The sequence below is a fragment of the Arachis ipaensis genome, chromosome B4 (genome assembly GCF_059453495.1).
Source record: "Arachis ipaensis isolate K30076 ecotype BB chromosome B4, ASM5945349v1, whole genome shotgun sequence".
NCBI classification, from domain to species: domain Eukaryota; kingdom Viridiplantae; phylum Streptophyta; class Magnoliopsida; order Fabales; family Fabaceae; genus Arachis; species Arachis ipaensis.
In genome coordinates this window covers 90,002,720-90,030,179 of record NC_142439.1, presented here as the reverse complement: position 1 = coordinate 90,030,179, position 27,460 = coordinate 90,002,720, and the positions used below count along the sequence as shown (strand labels likewise).

Genomic DNA, 27,460 nt, shown 5'->3' with positions numbered 1-27,460 from the left:
CCTTTCTTTAGCATAATCCTAGAGCTTGCTCTATAACACCAAACTTAAAAGTTTGCTTGTCCCCAAGCAAACAAAACAGGGTCCCTTGGTGGTCATATGGGATGGAAGAATGGGTGGGAAAGGCTTGAATTTGAAGTGGGTGTGGTTAGTGGGATTCATGTGGGACCCCACTGGCTGAGAAGGCTGCAAAGCTCGAGCTGCCTGCCCCTCAATGGGCGTTGAACGCCCAGATGGAGTCTTGGTTACTCCTTCAAGGGCGTTGAATGCCAAGGGTACTCCTTGGCTGGCGTTCAACGCCAGGAAACTGCTCCTTATTGGGTGTTGGACGCCCATGTTCCTCGTCTGGCGTTCAACGCCAGCAAAGGGATCTCCCTAGGGGTGCTGTTTCCAAGAACAATTTTCAAGTAAGATAAAGAAAAATTTTCAAGTAAGACAAAGGAGTTCGCGGAGTTTACCATGTATTAACATAGGATGTGCCCACCATGGACATCGTTTATGCCGACTTCGAAGTTGATCTGCGCTCCTTTGTGCGGAGCTCTCCTCTTACGTTGTGCCAGATCTTGCATCATCACCTCCTTCCTTTTCCTTTCTCCCTTTCCCTCTCCCCCTCTCTCTTGATCTAGCCCCCTTTCTCCATCACTGCTCTATTTGCTCGCACTCTCTTTCATTTGATTCAGCAGCAGGAACGCTGTTTCTCACCGCCACCGCTGACGTTGCCTCCCTCTTCTCCTTTTTCTTTCGTGCTTCCCTTGCTATGGCCGCAATTAATCTGGCATCAATTTGCTACCGTAGCCATTCCTCCTGTCAACTCTCTCCAAATCATCACCTACAGTAAACAAAAGAACATACTTCTTAGTCTTTAGATAGTATTATAATTCCAAAAAAAACCATAATTCATTAATTACTCATAATTCTTTCTCAATAAACAAACAACACAATGTAACAACATCTTCATCCACATAGGAATCAAAATAAATACAACTATTCTCAATTTTCACAAAAACCAAATTTACAAAAGCAAGTGTAACAAATCAGAGTAAAAAAAATAATGGAAGAAAAATAAATAATTAACATAATTATTCCTCATTTACTCTTCATTGATATAGATGAATGATAATGAGTTTTGCTCGATGGTTTAGAATTTCTCTTCTAGAAATAAGAACTTCGCTGTAAGCATAGTTCTAAACCAACAAACAATTCCCACATCAAAAATTTGAGTTGTCACAAGTACAATCCCCAATAAGAATTAACCGGAGTATTTAGACTCCGGGTCGTCTCACAAGGAATTACAATGAAGTGCTCAATTATTGGCTATGAAGGTGTGGGGGGGGTTTGATTTGATAATTGGCAAGAAAATTTAAATGAAAAAAAAGTAAAATAACAAGAACTAATAAAATAAAGGAAAGGTACTCTTGGCTAGACATAGGTAATTTAGATCACCATCCTTGTCTACAAACCATATATTGATAATTATGAGGAACCAAGCTCATTAAGTCTACCTCCAAAAGCCTTAAGTATGTAATATCTACTCCTAGGCTTGAAGTACGTCAAATGGCTTTGATCACATCAACCCATAAGTCCCAACCTACCTACTAATTAGATTAGTAGTGGGTTGGCGTCAATGAGTATCAAATTGATCACCAAGGGTTCTCAAATCACCAATTCATTGAGACCCAATGACTCAAGGTCACTCAATTCCCTTAGCCTAGGCCAAGAGTCAAGAAAACTACTCAAAAACTAAAGGAAACATTATATCAAACACTTAGAGTGCAAGAAAAGTAAACATCATAAAATGCAAAAATTAAAGGAAACCCATAACTATCAATAGCAAGTAATCAATAATAGAAAGCAAGATCAACATAAAAGAACATGGAAACATAAAAATTGCATTAAAGAAAAGTAAGATCTAACAATTGTTCATAAACATAAAAGAGGACAAAATAAAGGAAATGACAAGTAAAAATAGAAGAGTAGAGATGTAACAAAAAGAAATTAAAAGGAGAAACTAAATCAAAACAAGAATTAAAAGTTGGAAGCGGATGAACAAGTAGGGTAAAGGTCATATGACGACTCACAACTCTACCAATTTGAATATCAAAATGAAGTTCAAATAGACTTGCAAGAAGAGAGCTCATGAAAGCCGGAAACAAGGAATTGAGTATCAAACCCTCACAGAATGTGTATCCGCTCTAGTCGCTCTAGTGTATAGGGTCGATTTACTCAATTCTCTTCTACTCATGCTTTCTAAGATTTGTTTTTCATCTAACAATCAACAATTATTCAATGCATGCATACATTCATCATGAGGACTTATTCATAGGTTGTAATGGGGTTAGGGTTAAGGTAGGGATGCATATGGTCAAGTGAGCTTGAAATTTGAATCTTTGATTAACATAAGCTCTTACCTAACACATATAACAGCCTATACAATTCTAATACACAACCTAGCTACCCATGATTCCCACTTTTTCACATACTCATGTATTCTCTTTAATTCACATTTCATATGCATTGATTTTTATTGAACTTTACTTTGGGGCATTTTTGTCCCCTTTTTATTGCTTTCTTTTTCTATATTTTTGTTTTTTTATTTATTTTTTTTTGTATATATATATGTTTTTTTTTATCATTTTTTTTCTAAAGTATATACAAACGTATTAATGCATATGGTTTTACATATAGTGCGTGAATATGTACCCAATTCCCAATATTTTAAACAAAAATAAAAATTACACTTTTACCTCAACCAATGTCCCAAGTTTCCCATACCCAAATGATAAACACTCTCACTAGCCTAAGCTAATCAAAGATCCAAATTAAGGACATTTATTATTTTTCACTTAGGGGTAGTGATGTGCTATAATTAAGAACAAAAAGGATTCAATAAGCTCAAATTTGGCTAACAATGGTTGATGAAAGGTAGGCTATTTGGGTAAGTGAGCTAAATGAAATGATGGTCTCAATTATATAAATGCATGTATACATGGAATAATAGACATAAAGAATCAAACAAATCAAAGATTACAATCATAGAAAGAGAATAATGCACACAAGAATGAAACAAAGTGGTTATATGATGTAACCACACAATTTGGCTCAAAACTCACATGCTTGTGTTCTTAGCTCAAAAACCATGTTCCAAAATAAATTCTTCAAGCAAGTTCAACAAGAAAAATTCCTTTTCAAATTGGTAGGGTGCCCTAAAACAATTTTTCTTGGAAGAGAAATCATCACCCTAACCAAATAGTCCTAACATAAAAGGAAATGATAGAATATATACAAATTATAACTAACATGCAACCTATCATGCAATGCAACAACTAATCTAACAAAGACAAAAATTAAAAATTGGTGTTGAAAAAGAAGTTGTTACCCATGGAGGTCGGTCGGACGACCTCCCCACACTTAGAAATTTGCACCGTCCTCGGTGCATGCAAAGAAGAGTAAAGGTGGATGGGCTACTACAATTGATGAGATTCTTCAAAGGATTGTGCGGAAGGACTTGTTTGTTGCCCCATTTAGAAGCCTTTCCAATCCTTTCCTTCTTGGTGGCCAACCTAAAAGGAAAGAGAAAGAAGGATAATTAAGCCTATATCAAAGATATCAAAGCAAGTAGAACATAGGCAGGGGCTAATGCCAAGTAAGAGTAAGGTTCTCACTACATGTTAGCTACGCATGTAAGTGAGAAAATAATATAAGCTAAGGCATATCAACTAATACTTGATGCAAGAACAAGTTAAAGCATGAAGAGCATATTGAGCATCAAGCTTAATCAATAATTGACACAAACAAGATTAGTGGTAAGCGTGAGAGCATTTGGTCCCATCCTAACTCAATGATGATGAAGTATAAAAACAAGGGATCATGAGTCAGGAAGGACTAAAGCACTAATCTTGTGTGTAGAGCAAATATTACAATTAATGTCAAACAAGTCACAAAGCACCAAGATTAACCAAGAAATCCTCAACAATTGAATATAAGAATCCAACACCATTATTAAAATAAGAACTTAGAAAAGAAAATAAGAACAATTTATAAAAACAAAATTGAAATGCAATGGGTGATAATATGCAAATGCAACATATAAAAGAAGATGAAAATAAGAAAAATAAAGAGTGAAAAATTTTGAAAAGAAAGTAACAAAGGAAGAAAGAAGAAGAAAGAAAGAGGAAAAAACTAGAAGGAAAAGAAGAGATGAAGGGAAAAAGAAAACAGGGCAGAACAGGGGAAAAACAGGGCGCGGAGGGCGACGCGTACGCGTCACGTACGCGTGCGCGTGGGTGGGCAGGCGAGACAGGCGACGCGGACGCGCATAGCACGCATACGCGTGGATGTGAAGTTGGTGACCGACGCGGACGCGTCATGTACGCTTGCGCGTGGGTCGTGAACATGGAGTAGGCACAACTTTGGCACAACTCTCTGGTTTTTGTACCAGGAGTGCGATATGCACCACCGGCGCGTGCGCGCTGCTCGCGCGCGGATGCCCATTTTTTTTTTTAAAAGAACAGGGCACTCCCTTAATCCATAAGCATTCTAAAACAATCAAAAATCAAATTTAACAACAAATCTTTTTAGTTTTGAAAAATTTTCAAACATACTAAAAACAAAACTTATACTACAAGTAAAATGCAATTCAACAATAACTAGACTAATCAAGGCATGAATGCAACAAATAACCTATCAATAAAAGCAAAATGCATAAGAGTATAGAAAATAAGAAGAACTACCTACAATGGCAACTCCAATCACTTATTAACAAAATCTAAAAGAGAGTAGAAAGAGTTTATCATGGTGGGGTGTCTCCCACATAGCACTTTTAGTTTAAGTCCTTAAGTTGGACATTTGGGAAGCTCCTTGTTATGGTGGCTTGTGCTTGAATTCATCTTGGAACTTCCACCAATGCTTGGTTTTCCATTGTGCTCCAAAATTTCTAATGAGTTGCAACAAGTCTTGATGGAGTCCTTCACAAGCTAAGGGTTCCCAAAATTGATCCTCATATATACCCGGATCCCAAATCTTGTTTCTACATCCATCTTCAAGTTGATCATCACAATTCCAATTGGGTGAGAAGTGATCCGAATTCTCAAGTAAACACCAAAGCATCTTCCTAGACCCCTTTAGTTGAGAACTATACCAACCATTACACTTAGACTTTGAGTTTCCAACCATAAGGAACCTTGATTGGCATTTCCAATCACTACTCAATTTCCTTTTGTTCTTAACCCCACAAAGAGCTCTAAGTTGCCCATCCGTCTCAATCAAACCATATTCTAGTGGGAAAGTAAAGATTAGAGATAAGGATTTTACCCACTTGAATGTTATGTTGGATGGGGTCTTAGGAAGGGACATCTCCAATGGTCTTGTAAGTTCCATTCCCTTGTGCTCTTCTTTGACTACCTCCACCTCTTGGCAAGCTTTTTCAACTTCAATTCTTTGCCCACCAACTTCTTCCACACATTCTTCCTTGGTGGAGCTTGCCTCTTGATCACCCTCTTCCAATCTTTCATCATTCATACTATGCCTTGGAGGTTGCGCATTATCCTCCTCAACATCAAATTCAAGCTCATTGGAAGAAGGTTCAACAACTTCCACAAAATCATCAACAATGTCACTTGGTGTGGAAGTGCTATCAAGTTTGAAATTCACCTCTTGTTCAACTTCCTCTAACTCTTCAACCACTTCTTCTTCTTTAACAGTCTCTCCCTCCTCCACTTGTTACAAAACATACCCCATCTCCTTCTCCTCATGTTGAGATTCTAAAATCTCCTTCATGCTCCCTTCTTCGGTTGATTTCTCACATCCATCTGTGGAGATGCTTTGCTTGTTACATGAGTCCCATGAGTCCAAGTTGGCTTTAATTTTGGCAAGTTTAGCCTCAATAGCTTCATAATTCTTCCTTTGGGCTTCCTCTTGCTCCTTTTGACGGATTATTGCTTGAAGCCGATCCATTTCTTTCTTGAGACGATCCGTTTGCTCTTGGATGGATGGATATGGGTGTTCTTCCATGGAGGGTTGTGGTGGTAAGGGAAATTCATTATGTGGTTGAAAGTTATCATACATAGGAGGTGATTCATCTTGGTAATAGTATGGAGGTGGTGGTTCTTGAGGGTATTGGTGGTGGAATTGGGGTGGTTCTTCATATGGTTCATATGGTTCACAAGGTGGTTGGTATGGTGGATATGGGTTAGGATCATATGGAGGTGTTTGGTGATATGAGGCTTGTGAGTATGGTTGTTGAGGGCTATGTTGAAGGAAAGGGTCATATGTATATGGTGGTTGTGGTTGACAATCACAATAAGGGCCATCACATACATTAGATTGGTATGCATTAGGATTAGGATTATACCCACAAGAATCTGGAGGAGGTTGTTGCCAAGAAGGTTGTCCATAAGCTTGGGGCTCCTCCCACCTTTGATCTCCAAATCCTTGATGCACATCCTCATCGAAGCTTCCATTTCCTATAACATAGTTTGAACGAAACTCATGGCCAAAGTGATGAGAATTCATGGTGATAAGAGAAAACAAAAACAATTTCTAATAAGAAACAAAGAAAATCAAATCCTAAAACTAATGAAGACTAACAAACAAAACCAAAAATCAAGCTATTCACAATATATACAATAGCCAATAATGTAACTCCATTGCAACTCCCCGGCAACGGCGCCATTTTGATAATGAGTTTTGCTCGATGCTTTAGAATTTCTCTTCTAGAAATAAGAACTTCGTTGTAAGCATAGTTCTAAACCAAAAAACAATTCCCACATAAAAAATTTGAGTTGTCACAAGTACAATCCCCAATGAATTTATAACCGAAGTATTTAGACTCCGGGTCGTCTCACAAGGAATTGCAATGAAGTGGTCAATTATTGGCTATAAAGGGGTTTTGATTTTGTGTTTTGGCAAGAAAATAAATGGCAAGAAAAGTAAATTAAACAAGTAATTAAAGAAAGCAAGATAAAGAACTCTTGGCTAAGACTTAGGTAATTGAGACCACCATCCTTGTCTATATACCAAATATTGATAATTATGAGAGGCCAAGCTCATTAAGTCTACTTCCAAAAGTCTTAAGTACGTAATATCTACTCCTAGACTTGAAGTACGTCAAATGGCTTTGATCACATCAACCCATAAGTCCCAACCTACCTACTAATTAGATTAGTAGTGGGTTGGCGTCAATGAGTATCAAATTGATCACCAAGGGTTCTCAAATCACCAATTCAATGAGACCTAATGACTCAAGGTCACTCAATTCCCTTAGCCTAGGCCAAGAGTCAAGAAAACTACTCAAAAACTAGAGGAAACATTTTAACAAACACTTAGTGTGCAAGAAAAGTAAACATCATCAAATGCAAGAATTAAAGGAGACCCATGACTATCAATAGCAAGAATTCAATAATAACAATGAAGATGAACATAAAAGAGCATGGAAACATAAAATTGCATTAAAGAAAAATAAGATCCAACAATTGTTCTTAAACATAAAAGAGAGCAAAACAAGAAATTACCAAGAGAAACTAAGAAGATTAAGATAATAGAACACTAAAATGTAATGAGGATTAAAATCAAAAGAAGAATTGAAAATTGGATTTAAGAAAATTAAACCTAAACTACCCTAAATTCTAGAAAGAAGAGAAAGCTTCTCTCTCTAGAATTCTATCCTAAAACATGATGAAAACTAAACTATGACTACTTGGTTCATTTTCCCCTCAATCCTTGGATTCAATAGCATCAGAAATGAGTTGGATTGGGCCCAAAATGCTTCAGAAATCGCTGGGGGCGATTTCAGTTTAGTGGGCCACGGATAGCAACGGCGCGCACGCGTATATGGCATGTGCGCGCCCCTATACGCGAAGGAAAATATAGCAAATTTTATATCATTTTGAAGCGCCGGATGTTAGCTTTCCAACGCAACTAGAACCACCTCATTTGGACCTTTGTAGCTCAAGTTATGGTCATTTGAGTGCGAAGAGGTCAGGCTTGACAGCTTTACAGTTCCTTCATTTCTTCATGAGTTCTCCCACTTTGTATGCTTTTCTCCTCACTTCTTCCATCCAATACTTGCCTTATGAACCTGAAATTACTCAACAAACATATCAAGGCATCGAATGGAATTAAAGTGAATTAAAATCACAAATTTTAGAGCCTAAAAAACATGTTTTCACTTTTAAGCACAAATCAAGAGAGAATTACAAAACCATGCTATTTCATTGAATAAATGTGGGAAAAAGTGATAAAATCCCCTAAAATAAGCACAAGATAAATCACAAAATCGGGGTTTATCAATGAACAATGTAATGTAACAACAAAATCCAGACAAAAAAGCTAACAGCACACTAAAAAAAGAAGGGTGTTAAGAGCAACATAAAAGATACTGCTTTATTGTTTTGTACATTCTCAAGCAGAAAAGTAATGCTAATATTAATCTTTTTGAAGAGAAGTTGGAAAGGACAAAACAAAAATAGAAAAACTTTCTAACTAAATAAAAAGAATAATGTAAGAATATCAAAGTTTAAAGAGTATTTGAGATAAATTAATAATAAAAAACACCTTTTGCTTCCCATGAGTTGGAATTTTATAGTAAGGTAGAATTAACTTAGAATATCTATAAGAATTGCACCCACCATTTGCATAAGCCATCTAGTATCTCCCTATGCTCTCTCCATTAATCCATACCTGACCCCTCCCCATATCCAAAGCCAATGGTTCATTCCCATCCAGAGCATTGGAATAAACCTGGAGTATTTATTTATCATTGTATTAGTGTTTATTTACCATTTAATTTTGTTGATGGGTGAACGGGAAGAAACACTGCAGAGGTAGCCATTAGTAATTTTGGTTTTTCTTTTCTACGGGCCCTCAACAAATACTGCAAAATTATTTAATGTTTTCATTAAAAGTTAAACTAAAAACTGGTCAACAGATGGAAGAATAAAACCAACACCACATCAGGTAATAAAGAACATATGTTGATTGCGTCAACATTCTCAAAACCAAAGCTCTTTTACTCTGATTCAATCACAATTTTAAGGAATACAACAATTTTTGCTATATATATGTTAGTTCAAAGCCTTATATAGTTATTTTAGATGAAACACTCATATAGAAAAGAAGCTTAATTTATTGAAATCTGATATCACAACGAACAGGCTTTGAATCCCTTTTCCAATTTCTGAGCAAAACCTGTTCATATTCTTAAATCTATAAATATACCCACCAAAGAAATTGACTCCACTATCTAAAAAAATGTAGTGAGAATAATTCATAGTGGATTAAAATGAAACATTGGCATAAGTAGAAGAGGGGTTTTTCTTAATATAAGAGAAACCTGACCTGCTGATATCCTCGAGAAAAACAAAAAAAAAAAAACAGCCTGTGGACTAAGCATTTTCTCTTCTCTACTCTATTTTCAGCATGAAAATTCAAGTGGTTTCTGGTGCACGAAATAACAATTACACTTTTACAATTCCTCACAACTAACCAACAAGTGCACTGGGTTGTCCAAGTAATACCTTACGTGAGTAAGGGTCGATCCCACAGAGATTGTCGGCTTGAAGCAAGCTATGGTTATCTTGTAACTCTTAGTCAGGATATCAGTAATAATTATTAGTTTTAATTGTAAAAAGTAAAAGAACATGGATTAAATGGTACTTGTTATGCAGTAATGGAGAACAGGTTGAGGTTTTGGAGATGCTCTGTCTTCTGAATCTCTGCTTTCCGACTGCCTTCTTCTTCACGCACGCAAGGCTCCTTCCATGGCAAGCTGTATGTTGGTGGATCACCGTTGTCAATGGCTACCATCCGTCCTCTCAGTGAAAATGGTCCAAATGCGCTGTCACCGCACGGCTAATCATCTGTCGGTTCTCACTTATGTTGGAATAGGATCCATTGATCCTTTTGCGTCTGTCACTACGCCCAACACTTGTGAGTTTGAAGCTTGCCAAAGTCGTCCTATCGCAGATCCTACTCGGAATACCACAGACAAGGTTTAGACTTTCCAGATCTTAAGAATGCTGCCAATTGTTTCTAGCTTTTACCACGAAGACTTTGATATCACGGATTTGAATACTCTGTTGTTAGGAGATGCAATCAAACTTGTGAACCTAGAATCAACAAGATACGCACTCAATCTAAGGTAGAACGGAAGTGGTTATCAGGCATGCGTTCATAGGTTGAGAATGGTGATGAGTATCACGGATCATCACATTCATCATGTTGAAGTGCGAGTGAATATCTTAGAATAGAAACAAGCGTGATTGAATGGAAAACAGTAGTAATTGCATTAATCCATCGAGACACAGCAGAGCTCCTCACCCCCAACCATGGGGTTTAGAGACTCATACCGTAGAAAATACAAGTTCTGATGTAAAATGTCATGAGGTACAAAATGAATCACTAAAAGTGGTTTTTATAATAAGCTAGTGACCTAGGGTTACAGAAAATGAGTAAGCTAGGATAGTTAGTGTAGAAATCCACTTTTGGGGCCCACTTGATGTGTGCTTGGGCTGAGCATTGAAGCTTTCACATGTAGAGACTTTTCTTGGAGTTAAACGCCAGCTTTTGTGCCAGTTTGGGCGTTTAACTCTAGCTTTTATGCCAGTTCTGGCGTTTAACGCCAGAATAGGATAGAAAGATGGCGTTTAAATGCCAGTTTGCGTTATGAAAACTTGGGCAAAGTATGGACTATTATATATTTCTGAAAAGCCCAGGATGTCTACTTTCCAACACAATTGAGAGCGCGCCAATTGGGCTTCTGTAGCTCGAAAAAATCCATTTCGAGTTCAGGAGGGTCAGAATCCAACAGCATCTGCAGTCCTTTTTTAGCTCTGAATCAGATTTTTGCTCAGGTCCCTCAATTTCAGCCAAAAAATACCTGAAATCATAGAAAAATACACAAACTCATAGTAAAGTCTAGAAATGTGATTTTTGAATAAAAACTAATAAAAACATAATAAAAACTAACTAAAATATACTAAAAACAATGCCAAAAAGCGTATAAATTATCCGCTCATCACAACACCAAACTTAAATTGTTACTTATTGATAAACCCCGATTTCGTGATTTATCTTGTACTTATTTTAGGGGATTTTATCACCTTTTCCCATATTTATTCAATGAAATAGCATGGTTTTGCAATTCTCCCTTGATTTGTGCTTAAAAGTGAAAACATGCTTTTTAGGCCTTAAAATTGGTGATTTTAATTCACTTTAATTCCATTCGATGCCTTGATATGTTTGTTGAGTAATTTCAGGTTCATAAGGCAAGTATTCGATGGAAGAAGTGAGGAGAAAAGCATGCAAAGTGGGAGAACTCATGAAGAAATGAAGGAACCGTAAAGCTGTCAAGTCTGACCTCTTCGCACTCAAACGACCATAACTTGAGCTACAGAAGTCCAAATGAAGCGGTTTTAGTTGCGTTGGAAAGCTAACATCCGGGGCTTCAAAATGATATAAAATTTCTCATATGTTGCTTCGCGTATAGAGGCACGCACGCGCCATGTACGCGTGCGCACCGTTGCTGTCCGTGGCCCACTAAAGTGAAATCGCCCCCAGCGAATTCTGAAGCATTTTGGGCCCAATCCAACTCATTTCTGATGCTATTGAACCCAAGGATTGAGGGGGGAATGAACCAAGTAGTCATATTTTATTTTTCATCATGTTTTAAGGTAGAATTCTAGAGAGAGAAGCTCTCCCTTTTCTCTAGAATTTAGGGTAGTTTAGGTTTACTTTTCTTAAATCCAATTTTCAATTCTTCTTTTGATTTTAATCCTCATTATATTTTAGTGTTCTATTGTCTTAATCTTCTTAGTTTCTCTTGGTAATTTCTTGTTTTGCTCTCTTTTATGTTTAAGAACAATTGTTGGATCTTATTTTTCTTTAATGCAATTTTATGTTTCCATGCTCTTTTATGTTCATCTTCATTGTTATTATTGAATTCTTGCTATTGATAGTTATGGGTTTCCTTTAATTCTTGCATTTGATGATGTTTACTTTTCTTGTACACTAAGTATTTGTTAAAATGTTTCCTCTAGTTTTTGAGTAGTTTTCTTGACTCTTGGCCTAGGCTAAGGGAATTGAGTGACCTTGAGTCATTGGGTCTCATTGAATTGGTGATTTGAGAACCCTTGGTGATCAATTTGATACTCATTGACGCCAACCCACTACTAATCTAATTAGTAGGTAGGTTGGGACTTATGGGTTGATGTGATCAAAGTCATTTGACGTACTTCAAGTCTAGGAGTAGATATTACGTACTTAAGACTTTTGGAAGTAGACTTAATGAGCTTGGCCTCTCATAATTATCAATATTTGGTATGTAGACAAGGATAGTGATATCAATTACCTAAGTCTTAGCCAAGAGTTCTTTATCTTGCTTTCTTTAATTACTTGTTTAATTTACTTTTCTTGCCAAAACACAAAATTAAAACCCCTTTATAGCCAATAATTGACCACTTCATTGCAATTCCTTGTGAGACGACCCGGAGTCTAAATACTTCGGTTATAAATTCATTGAGGTTTGTACTTGTGACAACTCAAATTTTTGATGTGGGAATTGTTTGTTGGTTTAGAACTATGCTTACAACGAAGTTCTTATTTATAGAAGAGAAATTCTAAACCATTGAGCAAAACTCGTTCATCACTTGTCCCCAAGCAACTGAAAACAAATTAGGATAAAAAGAAGAAAATATACTCTAAATCCCATAATGTCAATGAAGCTTAGTTCAAATTAGATGAGCGGGGCTTGTAGCTTTTTGCTTCTGAACAGTCTTGGCATCTCACTTTTTCCTTTGAAGTTCAGAATGATTGGCATCTATGGGAACTCAGAATTAAGATAGTGTTATTGATTCTCCTAGTTTAGTATGTTGATTCTTGAACACAGCTACTTTATGAGTCTTGGCCGTGGCCCTAAGCACTTTGTTTTCCAGTATTACCACCGGATACATAAATGCCACAGACACATAACTTGGTGAACCTTTTCAGATTGTGACTTAGCTTTGCTAAAGTCCCCAATTAGAGGTGTCCGGAGTTCTTAAGCACACTCTTTTTGCTTTGGATCACGACTTTAACCACTCAGTCTCAAGCTTTTCACTTGGACCTTCATGCCACAAGCACATGGTTAGGGACAGCTTGATTTAGCCGCTTAGGCCAGGATTTTATTCCTTTGGGCCCTCCTACCCATTAATGCTCAAAGCCTTGGATCCTTTTTACCCTTTCCTTTTGGTTTAAAGGGCTATTGGCTTTTTCTGCTTGCTTTTTCTTTTTCTTTCTTTTTCTTTTAATTTTTGCCTTTTTTTTTTCGCAAGCTTTGTTATTCACTGCTTTTTCTTGCTTCAAGAATCAATTTTATGATTTTTTCAGATCATCAATAACATTTCTCTTTTTCTATCATTCTTTCAAGACCCAACAAATTTAACATTCATAAACTTCACTATAAAAAATATACACTGTTCAAGCATTCATTCAGAAGACAAGAAATATTACCACCACATCAAAATAATTAAACTAATTTCAAGATGAAATTTGAAATTCATGTACTTCTTGTTCTTTTGTAAATAAGCACATTTTTTATTTAAGAAAGGTGAAGGATTTATGGCCCAATTGAAGGCATAGACTCTAAATTTTATTAATCATAAAGAAATTAGACATAAAAGCAGACCAATAATAATAAAAAATGAGGAAATTTAAATAACTCTTAAAATAGATTTCTAATAATAAAAGTTATCACAAAGTTGGGACTCAACAACCTTTGTTTTGGGGAGTGGATGCTCCTTCAATCTATGGGGTGTCTGGTCCCTCAAGGGAGAGCTTCTGGCGCTTCAGCTCCTGTAGCTCGCGCCCTTGCTTTTCCTGTTCCTTAAGCAGCTTGCAGAGCATGCTATTTTGATTTTGCTATTCTTCCTTAAGTTTCTCCATAGCTTCTTGCAGCTTGGTGACAGATGCTTCTAGGCGGGTCTAGTAGTTAATTTGAGGGATTTCTGGGAGGAACTCCTGCGCCCTCCTTTTGATGGAGTTATCTTGCACTTGTTGTCCTTCCATTGACTTCTTGGTGATTGGGTGTTCGATTGGGATGAATTCATCTACTCCCATCTTCACCCCAGCATCTTTACACAGCAGAGAGATTAAGCTTGGGTAAGCCAATTCGGCTTCAGTGGAGTTCTTATTTGCAATTGTGTAAATCTCACAAGAAATCAGATGATGAATCTCCACTTCGTTTCCCAGCATAATACAATGAATCATCACTGCTCTTTTAACAGTGACCTCAGAGCTGTTGCTAGTGGGCAGTATAGAACACCCAATGAAGTCCAACCAGCCCCTAGCGACTGGTTTGAGATCTCCTCTCTTGAGTTGGTTTGGGACACCTTTTGTGTTGGTTATCCATTTAGTTCCAGGGAGGCATATGTCCTCTAGAACTTGGTCCAACCCCTTATCTACTCTCACTATTCTCCTATTAAAAGATTCTGGATCATCTTGTAGTTGAGACAGCTTGAAGACCTCTCTTATTTTGTCAAGGTGGAAGTAAATAATCTTCCCTCTGACCATAGTTCGAAAGGTATGGAAGGCAGTTCTAGTTATTCTCTGCTTATCTGTTAGCCACAGATTTGAGTAAAATTTCTGAACCATGTTTCTCCCCAACTTTGTCTCAGGATTAGCTAGAATTTCCCAGCCTCTGTTTCGAATCTGCTCTTGAATCTACGGATATTCATCTTCTTTCAAATCGAATTTAACTTCCGGGATCACTGACCTCAGACCCATTATTTTGTGGTAATGGTCTGCATGTTCTTTGGTTAAGAACCTCTCTTGATTCCAAGGACTCTTTGGAGTATTCTCTTTCTTGCCTCTTGAAGTGGTTTATTTTCCCTTAGGATCCATGATCTTAATGAGTCTTAGCTTGGTGATCACGGAAAAACACACCAAACTTAGAGGTTTGCTTGTCCTCAAGCAAAAGAAAGGAAAGGAGAGGGATAGGAGGAGAATCAAATTCAAATGGTGGAGAGATGGGGATGGCCGAACGTGTATTTATAAGTGGAGGGGTGGGATTTCGAAAATTTGAAAAAGATATGATAGAAAGATATGATTGGTGAAAAAATTGAATCATGATATGAAAAAGATGAGATTTTAAAATCCAAAAGATATGGAAAAGATATAAAGAAGTTAAATCTAAAAATTTGTTGATGCATCTAAGAATTAAAAGATGATATGATGAGTTGGAAAAGATTTGGAAAGGAATTGAAAAGATAAATGAATTTTTGAAAAATATTTGAAAAGGATTTGAAAGAGAATTGAGAAGGGATTCAGAAGATTATTAGAATTTTGAAAATTGAATGTGAGTGATGAAAATTTGTAACATGTTTATGCAGAAAATTACGAATTAAAACATAAAAGTTTGAAAAAAATTGAAGTGGAAACAAAATATCCTCCCCCTGCCTTTTCTGGCGTTAAACGCCCAGCCAGGTACTCTGGCTGGCATTAAACGCCAGAAATCTTTTGTCACTGGGCATTTTTCTAAATGCCCAGGATGCTGCAACTCTGGCGTTAAACGCCCAAAATGGTACCCATTCTCGCGTTTAACGCCTAAAATGGTGTCTCTACTGGCATTAAATGCCCAGAATGGTACCCATTCTGGCGTTTAACGCCCAAAATACCCCTTACTGGCGTTTTCGTGCCAGTGAGCTCCTTTTCTCTGCTTTATGCTCTGAATCCTTCTGTAACTCTGTGAACTTCTGCAATTGATAATTAACCTTGAAGATAATGTATATCAAACTCCTATAATAACAAATACATTATGCTAATGGTTGGGTTGTCTCCCAGCAAGCGCTTCTTTATTGTCTTTAGCTGGACCTTTATCGAGCTTTAATCTAGTCTCAGTTTTGAGCATTCTTGCTCAATATTTCTTTCAATATAATGTTTGACTCTCTGTCCATTAATAATGAACTTTTTGTCAGAGTCAGCATCCTGAAGCTCTACATATCCATATGGTGACACACTTGTGATCACAAATAGTCCCCTCCATCGGAATTTTAATTTCCCAGGGAACAATCTGAGCCTAGAGTTGAATAGCAGAACTTTCTGTCCAGGCTCTGATGACAAGTCATCTTAGCCTAGTTTCACTAGCCTTTTTCTTTTGTTTTCAATTGAATTATGCACTTTCTTGAGCCATAAGCAAGCCAATTGGGTAGATTTTCATGCTTTCTTTGATTTAATCAACCATAGATGAATTAATGCAATTTCATAAGGTTTTATGATATAATTATCACATATTATGAAAGAATGAATATCTCATGATTTTGAGCATAGCTTTGATGTGTTTGGTTAATTAATGATAGGTGAAGAAAGCTTGGAGAAAGGTTGAAGCAAGAAGGAATAGCTAGGAGGAAGAGAGGACAAAAAGTTTGAGCAAAAGTTTCCCTCAAACTTTAGCTCAAACTTTGAAAACGAACCAGGGAGCAAAAAGCTTGAGCAAAATTTTGCCTCAAACTTTTGGGCAAAAAGCTGGAGCAAAAGTTTGCCTCAAACTTTTGTGCAAACTTTTGGGCAAAAAGCTGGAGCAAAAGTTTGCCTCAAACTTTTGTGCAAACTTTTGGGCAAAAAGCTTGAGCAAAAGTTTGCCTCAAACTTTTTGGCAAACTTTTGGCATCACAAATCAACACCCTGGAGAGAAAAAGTTTGCGCCAACGTTTGCCTCAAACTTTTTGGCAAACGTTGGCGCATGAACAACACACCCTGGAGAGCAAAAGCTTGCGCCAACGTTTGCCTCTAACTTTTTGGCAAACGTTGGCGCCATGAGTGTGCAAGGGGAGGCCAACGTTTGAGTAAAAGTTTGACCCCAAACTTTTGCCCAAACGTTGGTATCAGCAAAAGAGGGTGGCTGATGAGAAAAGTTTGAGTAAAAGTTTGCCTCAAACTTTTACTCAAACTTTTACTCAAGCTTTCATGATTCCAAACCCGGTTCAATTCGGTTCTTCTCCAAACTCCAAGAGCAATCAACCAAGGCCTCTATCAACCCAATTCCATCAAGAGCAAAGGCCCAATTGAAGGCTTGAAGACCATTTGAAGAAAGTGTATAAATAGCATAGGATTTAAGTTTTTAGGAGAGCTTTCCCTTTTAGTTTTCATAGAGAGTTTTCGAAGAGCTTTTGGTGTTGAGTGAATTTTAATTTCTAAGTCTCGGGGAAGGAGAATTGAATTCCCTTCCTCTTAGTTTTCTTGCTTTCAATTTCAATTACAATTGTCTTGGATCTTGGGTTGGAGAATTGAAGGAAATCTATTTCAATCTCATCCTGAGATCTCTCTGTTTCATTTTACTGCACAATTGAATTTCCATTTTGGTTAATTGCTTCTGTCTTCTACTTTCTCTGCAATTTAAAATTTACAATTCCTTTGCAATTGTTCTTGTTGGATCTAGGAAGGCATTGAGATCTAGACTCGGTTATCTAGTCTCTTGGGTCCTGAGATCCGGATTTCCCATTTTCAATTCTCTGTTTACTGCTTTCAAGCTCATTTACATTTCTGTTTTAAGATCCAGTTCAATTCAAGTCATCCTTTATTCCTCTGCTTGTTACAATTTTACTTTTCCTTGTTTAATTTCTGCAAATCCAATTCCCTTTACAATTCAAGCCATTTACATTTCTTGCACTTTAAGATTCTGCAATTTACATTTCTTGCATTCTAAGTTTCTGCCATTTAATTTCTTGTTCTTTAAGATTTAGCACTTTAAATTTCAGTTCTCTTTAAATTCAATGCAATTTACTCATTCCCTTTACTTTCCATGCAATCTAAATTCTGCAAATCACAAATCACTCAACCAAATCTTGATTTGCTTGACTAAATCAACCACTAAATTAAAATTGCTCAATCCTTCAATCCCTGTGGGATCGACCTCACTCCCGTGAGTTATTATTACTTGATGCGACCCGGTGCACTTGCCGGTGAGTTTTGGATGTTTTGGAGAAATTCGTTTTTCCACAAAAATATCCATCAAGTTTTTGGCGCCGTTGCCGGGGATTGAAATAGATTGACAATGATTAAGTAAAGTGGAGATCTAGATCAAGCATTTTTTCTTTTCTGCCCTTTAATTTTCAATTAACCCACTAACTGTTTGAATTTTTGCCTGAGATAACTGAAACTTCGCTTTAGCAACAAAGTGAAGTTTTCCTGGAAATTTCTGGCTCTATGCAATGCTCTTGCTTACACAAGAGAAGCAATTTCTGCCACTAATCTCCCAAGTTCATCAACTGTTTGATATTTTGTGCCAGCTAACCTTCTGAATCACATTCTGAGCTCGAAAATATTCAATCATCACTTGAATTGTTTGTGACTGTGCAGATCATGGAGGGGAACTCAACAAATTCTAGCAATCATGAAAGTAATATCCCCACCTTGGATGATAATGTAACCCATAGTTCGAAGCAACTATCCATAGCCATGAATGATGTTGCCCAATGGTTTGAAGCCTTTCCACAATGAAGCATTATCGGATGGGAAGAACTGATGAGTGAACTCCTAGTCAAGTTGAACCCATCACAGAGAGTTGTTAAGCCAGAGGCAGAAGTGCATCCATTCACACAAGAGAAAGAAATTGAAGGTGCTCATGCAGTCATAAGTCAAAACAAGCAGATGCATCAGCAGACTCTACAACAACTAGACATGATGGCCAGAAAAATCACTGAGTTGAGACATGCTGTAGTACATACATACAACCTGACTCAAAGCTCATATGGGTGTAATCAAGCTGAACACAGTTTTGGGGTTATTAACCATGAGCAACAAAGTTATGAGCAACTACAATCTCCAAGCAATCACTCTAGCGTGCTCCAACACAGGCCTCATAATGATGTGTACAATCCACCTTGGAGAACTCATTCTAATGGGAGGGGGTTGAGAACCAAAACCAAAGACCAAGGGACTTCAACTGCAACAATCCCAGCTTCAAAAATCAACATAAGACACACCCCCACAACAACAATCACACACACTTCCAACCCCGTCCCACCTCACCATTCGCCCAAAATGACCTTCATCGACCACCACAATTGACACAGCCACAACCACTTCCAACCTTTCAAAGAATCTATATTCTAGAAATGCTGATGGAGAGGTTCATGAAAATTCAAGAAATGATGGCAATAGAGCAGGAAGAAATAAAGAAACATCAAGAGATGATAAGCAAGAACCAAGAGGCCTCACTCAGAAGACTTGAAAGGCAGATGGAACAACTGGTTCAAAACCTTGCTGAATTGGGTGAGAAGAAGGGGACTCTGAACCCAAAGAGCCATGAAAAGGATGCTGGGTTGAAAGAGAAGGGAGTCATGGAGGAAAGCAAGAAGGCTATGGAAAGAGAAACAGAGGGAAGGAAGCCCACAGCAAGAGGAGGAAACCTAAGGCAACAGAAGCCTCAACTTCCATGAGCACATAATGAAGGATGTCAAGCTAGTGACAATAAAAGAGCGCTTGTTGGGAGGCAACCCAACCGGAGGTAACCATCTTTTCATATCTATTTTAATAAAAAGGCTAATTAGTTTTATCTATATTGCTAGAAGCTAAGTCTGGTGTTACACACCAAAACAATATAAAGGAGAATGAAGGATTCTAAGTTTGGTGTTTCACCAAAATCCCATTATAAAACACATTCTCACTTTCTGCATAATGTTGGCTTCAAGCATATTGGATGAACTAGTTAGCTATTTTGCTGTTTCCTAGTTTTCAGTTCCATGGCTTTTGAAAAAAAAAAGAGAAAAAAAATTATCACACATGGTTAATTTGATGCATGAAAACCATTGGCAAGGTACTAAGTTTGGTGTTTCCACACCAAAGTAAGTTCAAAGGCCTACAAATAAATCATGCAGACTAACCATTGTCTCTAAGTGCTTGGGGAACAAGCAACTTTCAATATCACTGTAGGGTACCATACAAACTTTTGAAAAGATTTAGCATCATCTAACAAAAGGAAGAGAGAGGAATGTAAAGATCGGCAATGATGATGAGGAAGAGGAAAGCAAGCGAACTCCAAAAGGTTGTATTATTCAGTGATTATTTTGTATCAGATGCTGCTAAATTGAAAGTTACATAATACCCCTGCCTGCCTGCATAGCATAGTTTTTCTGTAATTCAATAAGCAAGATGCTTGATCATTTACAACACTATACTCTCCAAAACTTGTTTGCACTCAATATTTCAAAAAAATGCATCACATGAAAGTTCTTTGAAAAAAAGGATTGAGGAATCAAACAATTTTGAGGCAAGCAAAAGATTAGGAGAAGTGGTGGTTCTAGTTGTATGATTATGTATTGAGGTTGCATGCTTGTGAAAACTTGCATGGGAGCTCATAGGCAGGACATGAAGTTCAAAGAAGTATTGTGGAGATTCTCAAAAATCTATTGATCCAAGAAGCAGCAAACAAAACAAAAGAAAATAAAGAAAATACAAAAACAAAAAGAACATAGCCCAAGGCTCTGAGCATCAATTACTAGGCAGAAAAGAAGAAAGAAACAAGAACTCAAAGAGTTGTTATCCTAGTAAATGCTTGTGGTCGAATTGTGTCAAAGAGAGAGGCTTGAGTAAGTAAATCCTTAGGGGTGCTTTAACACCTAATACCTTAAAACCAACTGGTTTAGGAGTATTGATTGAAAGCTTATCTAAAGAGCCGCTTTGAGACATGACACTTAGAGTTAAAGCCAAAGCACAGAAACTATAAGATGCTTCAAGGTGATTACCTATAGAGAGATCTCCATGTGGATGAAAGTCCTAAGACCTAAGACTTCCAATATGTAAGGACTAGTAAGCACTGAGGCCCTTGGATGAGCATATGATTTAGAGTTCACCCCACTGTCACTTGATCACTTCACTCACAGGATAGTACATGGAATTTTTCAAATCCATTCTGATTGAAAGAACCTTTGAGCATAATTCATTTCTTGCTTGGGGACAAGCAAGCTTTAAGTTTGGTGTTGTGATGACAAGTCATCTTAGCCTAGTTTCACTAGCCTTTTTCTTTTGTTTTCAATTGAATTATGCACTTTCTTGAGCCATAAGCAAGCCAATTGGGTAGATTTTCATGCTTCCTTTGATTTAATCAACCATAGATGAATTAATGCAATTTCATGAGGTTTTATGATATAATTATCACATATTATGAAAGAATGAATATCTCATGATTTTGAGCATAGCTTTGATGTGTTTGGTTAATTAATGATAGGTGAAGAAAGCTTGGAGAAAGGTTGAAGCAAGAAGGAATGGCTAGGAGGAAGAGAGGACAAAAAGTTTGAGCAAAAGTTTGCCTCAAACTTTAGCTCAAACTTTTGGATTAATTGAAAACGAACCAGGGAGCAAAAAGCTTGAGCAAAATTTTGCCTCAAACTTTTGGGCAAACTTTTGGGCAAAAAGCTGGAGCAAAAGTTTGCCTCAAACTTTTGTGCAAACTTTTGGGCAAAAAGCTTGAGCAAAAGTTTGCCTCAAACTTTTTGGAAAACTTTTGGCATCACAAATCAACACCCTGGAGAGCAAAAGTTTGCGCCAACGTTTGCCTCAAACTTTTTGGCAAACGTTGGCGCATGAACAACACACCCTGGAGAGCAAAAGCTTGCGCCAACGTTTGCCTCTAACTTTTTGGCAAACGTTGGCGCCATGAGTGTGCAAGGGGAGGCCAACGTTTGAGCAAAAGTTTGACCCCAAACTTTTGCCCAAACGTTGGTATCAGCAAAAGAGGGTGGCTGATGAGAAAAGTTTGAGTAAAAGTTTGCCTCAAACTTTTACTCAAACTTTTACTCAAGCTTTCATGATTCCAAACCCGGTTCAATTCGGTTCTTCTCCAAACTCCAAGAGCAATCAACCAAGGCCTCTATCAACCCAATTCCATCAAGAGCAAAGGCCCAATTGAAGGCTTGAAGACCATTTGAAGAAAGTGTATAAATAGCATATGATTTAAGTTTTTAGGAGAGCTTTCCCTTTTAGTTTTCATAGAGAGTTTTCGAAGAGCTTTTGGTGTTGAGTGAATTTTAATTTCTAAGTCTCGGGGAAGGAGAATTGAATTCCCTTCCTCTTAGTTTTCTTGCTTTCAATTTCAATTACAATTGTCTTGGATCTTGGGTTGGAGAATTGAAGGAAATCTATTTCAATCTCATCCTGAGATCTCTCTGTTTCATTTTACTGCACAATTGAATTTCCATTTTGGTTAATTGCTTCTGTCTTCTACTTTCTCTACAATTTAAAATTTACAATTCCTTTGCAATTGTTCTTGTTGGATCTAGGAAGGCATTGAGATCTAGACTTGGTTATCTAGTCTCTTGGGTCCTGAGATCCGGATTTCCCATTTTCAATTCTCTATTTACTGCTTTCAAGCTCATTTACATTTCTGTTTTAAGATTCGGTTCAATTCAAGTCATCCTTTATTCCTTTGCTTGTTGCAATTTTACTTTTCCTTGTTTAATTTCTGCAAATCCAATTCCCTTTACAATTCAAGCCATTTACATTTCTTGCACTTTAAGATTCTGCAATTTATATTTCTTGTGTTCTAAGTTTCTGCCATTTAATTTCTTGTTCTTTAAGATTCAGCACTTTAAATTTCAGTTTTCTTTAAATTCAATGCAATTTACTCATTCCCTTTACTTTCCATGCAATCTAAATTCTGCAAATCACAAATCACTCAACCAAATCTTGATTCGCTTGACTAAATCAACCACTAAACTAAAATTGCTCAATCCTTCAATCCCTGTGGGATCGACCTCACTCCCGTGAGTTATTATTACTTGATGCGACCCGGTGCACTTGCCGGTGAGTTTTAGGTGTTTTGGAGAAATTCGTTTTTCCACAAAAATATCCATCAGGCTCAAAGACTCTGGATGACAGTTTCTTGTCATGCCACCTTTTTGCTTTCTCTTTGTAAATTTTTGCATGTTCGAAAGCATTGAGTCTGAATTTCTCTAGCTCATTCAACTGGAGCAATCTTTTCTCTCCAGCTAACTTGGCATCCAGGTTTAGGAATCTGGTTGCCCAGTAGGCCTTGTGTTCCAGTTCCACTGGCAGGTGATAGGCTTTTCCATACACAAGCTGGTATGGGGAGGTCCCTATAGGAGTTTTGAATGCAGTTCTGTATGCCCATAGAGCATCATCCAGACTCCTCGCCCAATCTTTCTACGGGTACTTACAGTCCGTTCCAGGATTTGTTTTAGTTCTCTATTAGAGACTTCAGCCTTCCCATTTGTCTGTGGATGATATGGAGTTGCCACTTTATGGTTAATTCCATATCGGATCAGAGCAGAGTCAAGCTATTTATTGCAGAAATGAGTTCCTCCATCACTGATTAATATTCTGGGGACACCAAATCTGCTGAAGATATGCCTCTGGAGGAATTTCAGTACTGTCTTAGTATCATTAGTGGGTATTGCAATTGCCTCTACCTACTTGGATATATAGTCTACTGCCACCAGAATGTAAGTGTTTGAGTATGATGGTGGGAAAGGCTCCATGAAGTTAATACCCCATACATCAAACAACTCAATTTCTAAGATCCCTTGTTGAGGCATGGCATAACCATGAGGCAAGTTACCAGCTCTCTGGCAACTGTCACAGTAGAAGCCACATTGGAGGACCTTAGTGGCTGTTCGCTCACCTCCGAAATGTCCTCCATATTGTGATCCATGGCAATGCCATAGGATCTTCTGTGCCTCTTCTCTAGGCATGCATCTGCGGATCATTCCGTCTGCACATCTCTTAAAGAGATATGGTTCATCCCACAAGTAGTACTTTGCATCAGAAATTAGTTTCTTCGTTTGCTGCCTGCTGTACTCCTTGGGTATGAATCTCACAGTTTTATAGTTTACAATGTTAGCAAACCATGGTGCTTCCTGAATGTCAAAGAGTTGTTCATCCGGAAAGGTCTCAGAGATCTCAGTAGGAGGAAGGGACGCCCCTGCTACTGGTTCTATCCGGGACAGGTGATCAGCTACCTGGTTCTCTGTCCCTTTTCTGTCTCTTATTTCTATATCAAACTCTTGCAGAAGCAACACCCATCTTATGAGCCTGGGTTTCGAATCCTGCTTTGTGAGTAGATATTTAAGAGCAGCATGGTCAGTATACACAATCACTTTTGATCTTACTAAATAGGATCTAAACTTGTCAATGGCATAAACCACTGCAAGCAGCTCTTTTTCTGTGGTTGTGTAATTCTTCTGTGTATCATTGAGAACACGGCAGGCATAGTAAATGACGTGCAGAAGCTTGTTGTGCTTCTGTCCTAATACTACACCAATAGCATGGTCACTGGCATCACACATTAATTCGAATGGTAATCTCCAGTCTGGTGCAAAAATGACAGGTGCTGTGACCAGCTTAGCCTTCAGGGTCTCGAAGGCCAGCAAACACTCTGTGTCAAAGACAAATGGTGTATCAGCAGCTAGCAGATTACTCAGAGGTTTTGTGATTTTTGAAAAATCCTTTATAAACCTCCTGTAGAATCCTGCATGCCCCAAAAAGCTTCTGATTTCCTTAACATTTGCAGGTGGTGGTAATTTTTCAATTACCTCTACCTTAGCTTGATCCACCTCTATTCCCTTGATCTAAATTTTGTGCCCAAGGACAATTCCTTCAGTTACCATGAAGTGACATTTCTCCCAGTTTAAAACCAGGTTAGTTTCTTGGCACCTTTTCAGAACAAGTGCTAGATGGTCAAGACAGGAGCTGAAAGAGTCTCCAAATACTGAGAAGTCATCCATGAAGACTTCCAGAAATTTTCTACCATATCAGAGAAAATAGAGAGCATGCACCTCTGAAAGGTTGCAGGTACATTGCACAGACCAAAAGGCATCCATCTGTAGGCAAATACTCCAGATGGACATGTGAATGCTGTTTTCTCTTGGTCTTGAGGATCTATTACAATTTGGTTATAACTTGAATAGCCATCCAAAAAGTAGTAGTATTTATGACCTGCTAGTCTCTCTAGCATCTGGTCTATGAATGGTAAAGGAAAATGATCCTTTCTGGTGGCTGTATTGAACCTTCTGTAGTTAATACACATACGCCATCCTGTAACTGTTCTTGTAGGAACCAGTTCATTTTTCTCATTATGAATCACTCTCATACCTCCCTTCTTTGGGATGACTTGGACAGGGCTCACCCAGGGGCTATCAGAGATAGAATAAATAATCCCAGCCTCTAGTAATTTAGTAACCTCTTTCTGCACCACGTCCTTCATGGCCGGATTTAACCGCCTTTGTGGTTAAACCACTGGCTTAGCATCATCCTCCAATAGGATCTTGTGCATGCATCTGGCTGGGCTAATGCCCGTAAGGTCACTTATGGACCACCCAAGAGCTGTCTTATGTGTCCTTAGCACCTAAAGTAGTGCTTTCTCTTCCTGTGGCTCTAAGGCAGAGCTTATGATCACAGGAAAAGTGTCATCCTCAACCAGAAATGCATATTTTATGGAGGGTGGTAGTGGTTTGAGCTCGGGTTTAGGAGGCCTCTCCTCTTCGTGAGGAGTTTTCAGAGGTTCTTTTGTTCTCTCTGGTTCCTCCAGATCAGGCTGAACATCTTTAAAAATGTCCTCTAGCTCTGATTTAAGACTCTCAGTCATATTGACTTCTTCCACCAGGGAGTCAATAATATCAGTGCTCATGCAGTCATTTGATGTGTCTAGATGCTACATAGCTTTGACAACATTTAACTTGAACTCATCCTCATTAACTCTCAGGGTCACTTTCCCTTTTTGCACATTAATGAGAGTTCGTCCAGTTGCTAGGAAAGGTCTTCCTAGAATGAGAGTTGCACTCTTGTGCTCCTCCATTTCTAGCACTACAAAGTCTATGGAAAAGACAAATGGCCCAACCTTGACAATCATGTCCTCGATTATGCCTGATGGATATTAAATGGAGCCATCAACAAGTTGAAGGCATATTCGGGTTGGTCTGACTTCTTCAATCAAGCCAAGCTTTCTGATAGTGGATGCAGGTATTAGGTTGATACTTGCCCCAAGGTCACATAGAGCTGTCTTGGTACAAGCACCCTCTACTGTGCATGGTATCATAAAGCTTCCCGGATCTTTAAGTTTCTCTGGTAAGCTTTTTAGAATGACTGCACTGCATTCTTCAGTGAGGAAAACTTTTTCAGTTTCTCTCCAATCCTTCTTATGACTTAGGATCTCTTTCATGAACTTAGCATAAGAGGGTATTTGCTCAAGTGCCTCTGCAAACGGGATCTTTATTTCAAGAGTCCTGAGATAGTCTGCAAAGTGGGCAAATTGTTTATCCCGTTTTGCTTGGCGGAGTTTCTGAGGATAAGGCATCTTGGCTTTATATTCCTCAGCCTTAGTCGCTGCAGGTTTATTTCCTACAGAGGTGGTTAGGAAAGCCTTCTTAGGAGGGTTACAATCAGCACTTGCACGTGTCTGATCCCTCATTGGCGTTTGAACGCCAGAATTAAGGGTTGGATGGGCGTTTAACCCCAATTTTCCACCCTTTTTTAGTGTTTGAACGCCAGAACTGGGCATGGAATGGGCGTTTAATGCCAGTTTTTCACCCCTTTCTGGCATTTGAACGCCAAAAGTGGGCATCCACTGGGCGTTTGACGCCAATTTTTCATCCTTTTTTTGCGTTTGAATGCCAGAATTATTTCTCTCTGAGCTCTTACTTTTCTCAGAGGGATTTTGGGCAGTGGTTTGATCATCCTCTGTCTATTGTACCTTTCTTGGCTTTCTAATACCTTGAGCCAAATTATTCAATGTCTTCCCGTTCCTTAGTTAAACAGCTTGGCATTCTTCTGTTATCTGTTTAGATAGCTGCTGTCTTGTCTGATTCAATTGTGCTTCCATATTCTTGTTAGCATTTTTAATGTCTTGGAGTATCTCTTTAAATTCTGCTAATTGTTTTGTCATAAGGAGCAATTACTGATTAATTTCAACAACTTATTCTTGAGGACTAGGATCAGTAGATACTGCCCTAGCCTCTTCTTTTATAGAGGACTCGCTGCTTGAGTACAGATGTTGATTTCTAGTAACTGTATCAATGAGTTCTTGAGCTTCTTGAACTGTCTTTCTCATGTGTATAGATCACCGGCTGAGTGGTCTAGAGACATCTGGGCTCTTTATGTAAGCCCGTAGTAGAAGATATCTAGCTGCACCCACTCTAAAAACATTTCAGAGGGGCATTTCCTTAGCATCCCTCTGTACCTCTCCCAGTCATTATAAAGAGATTCACTATCCTCTTGTTTAAAGTCCTAGATGTCCAGCCTTAGCTGTGTCATCTGATGAGAGGAACTTTTGCGTGGTCTAGAAATTTGCGGATAAATTCTCGTTGCAAGTATAGTTTCTAAACCTTCAAAAGTCCTTTCATACAAACGTTTTGGTTGTCACAAGTAACAAACCCCTTTTAAATTGATAACCGAGTATTTAAACCTCGGGTCATCTTCTCAAGGAATTACAGGGAGGTATATTCTTATTATTGGTTATGAGTTTTGTGAATTGGGGGTTTTGGAG

The 27,460-nt window shown here is 38.1% G+C and overlaps 1 pseudogene; it reads right to left on the bottom strand.

The window, feature by feature from the left end:
- Positions 1-764: 764 nt before the first annotated feature.
- On the bottom strand, positions 765-26,476 carry LOC148568319 (uncharacterized; annotated as a pseudogene).
- Between the last annotated feature and the right edge of the window lie 984 nt (positions 26,477-27,460).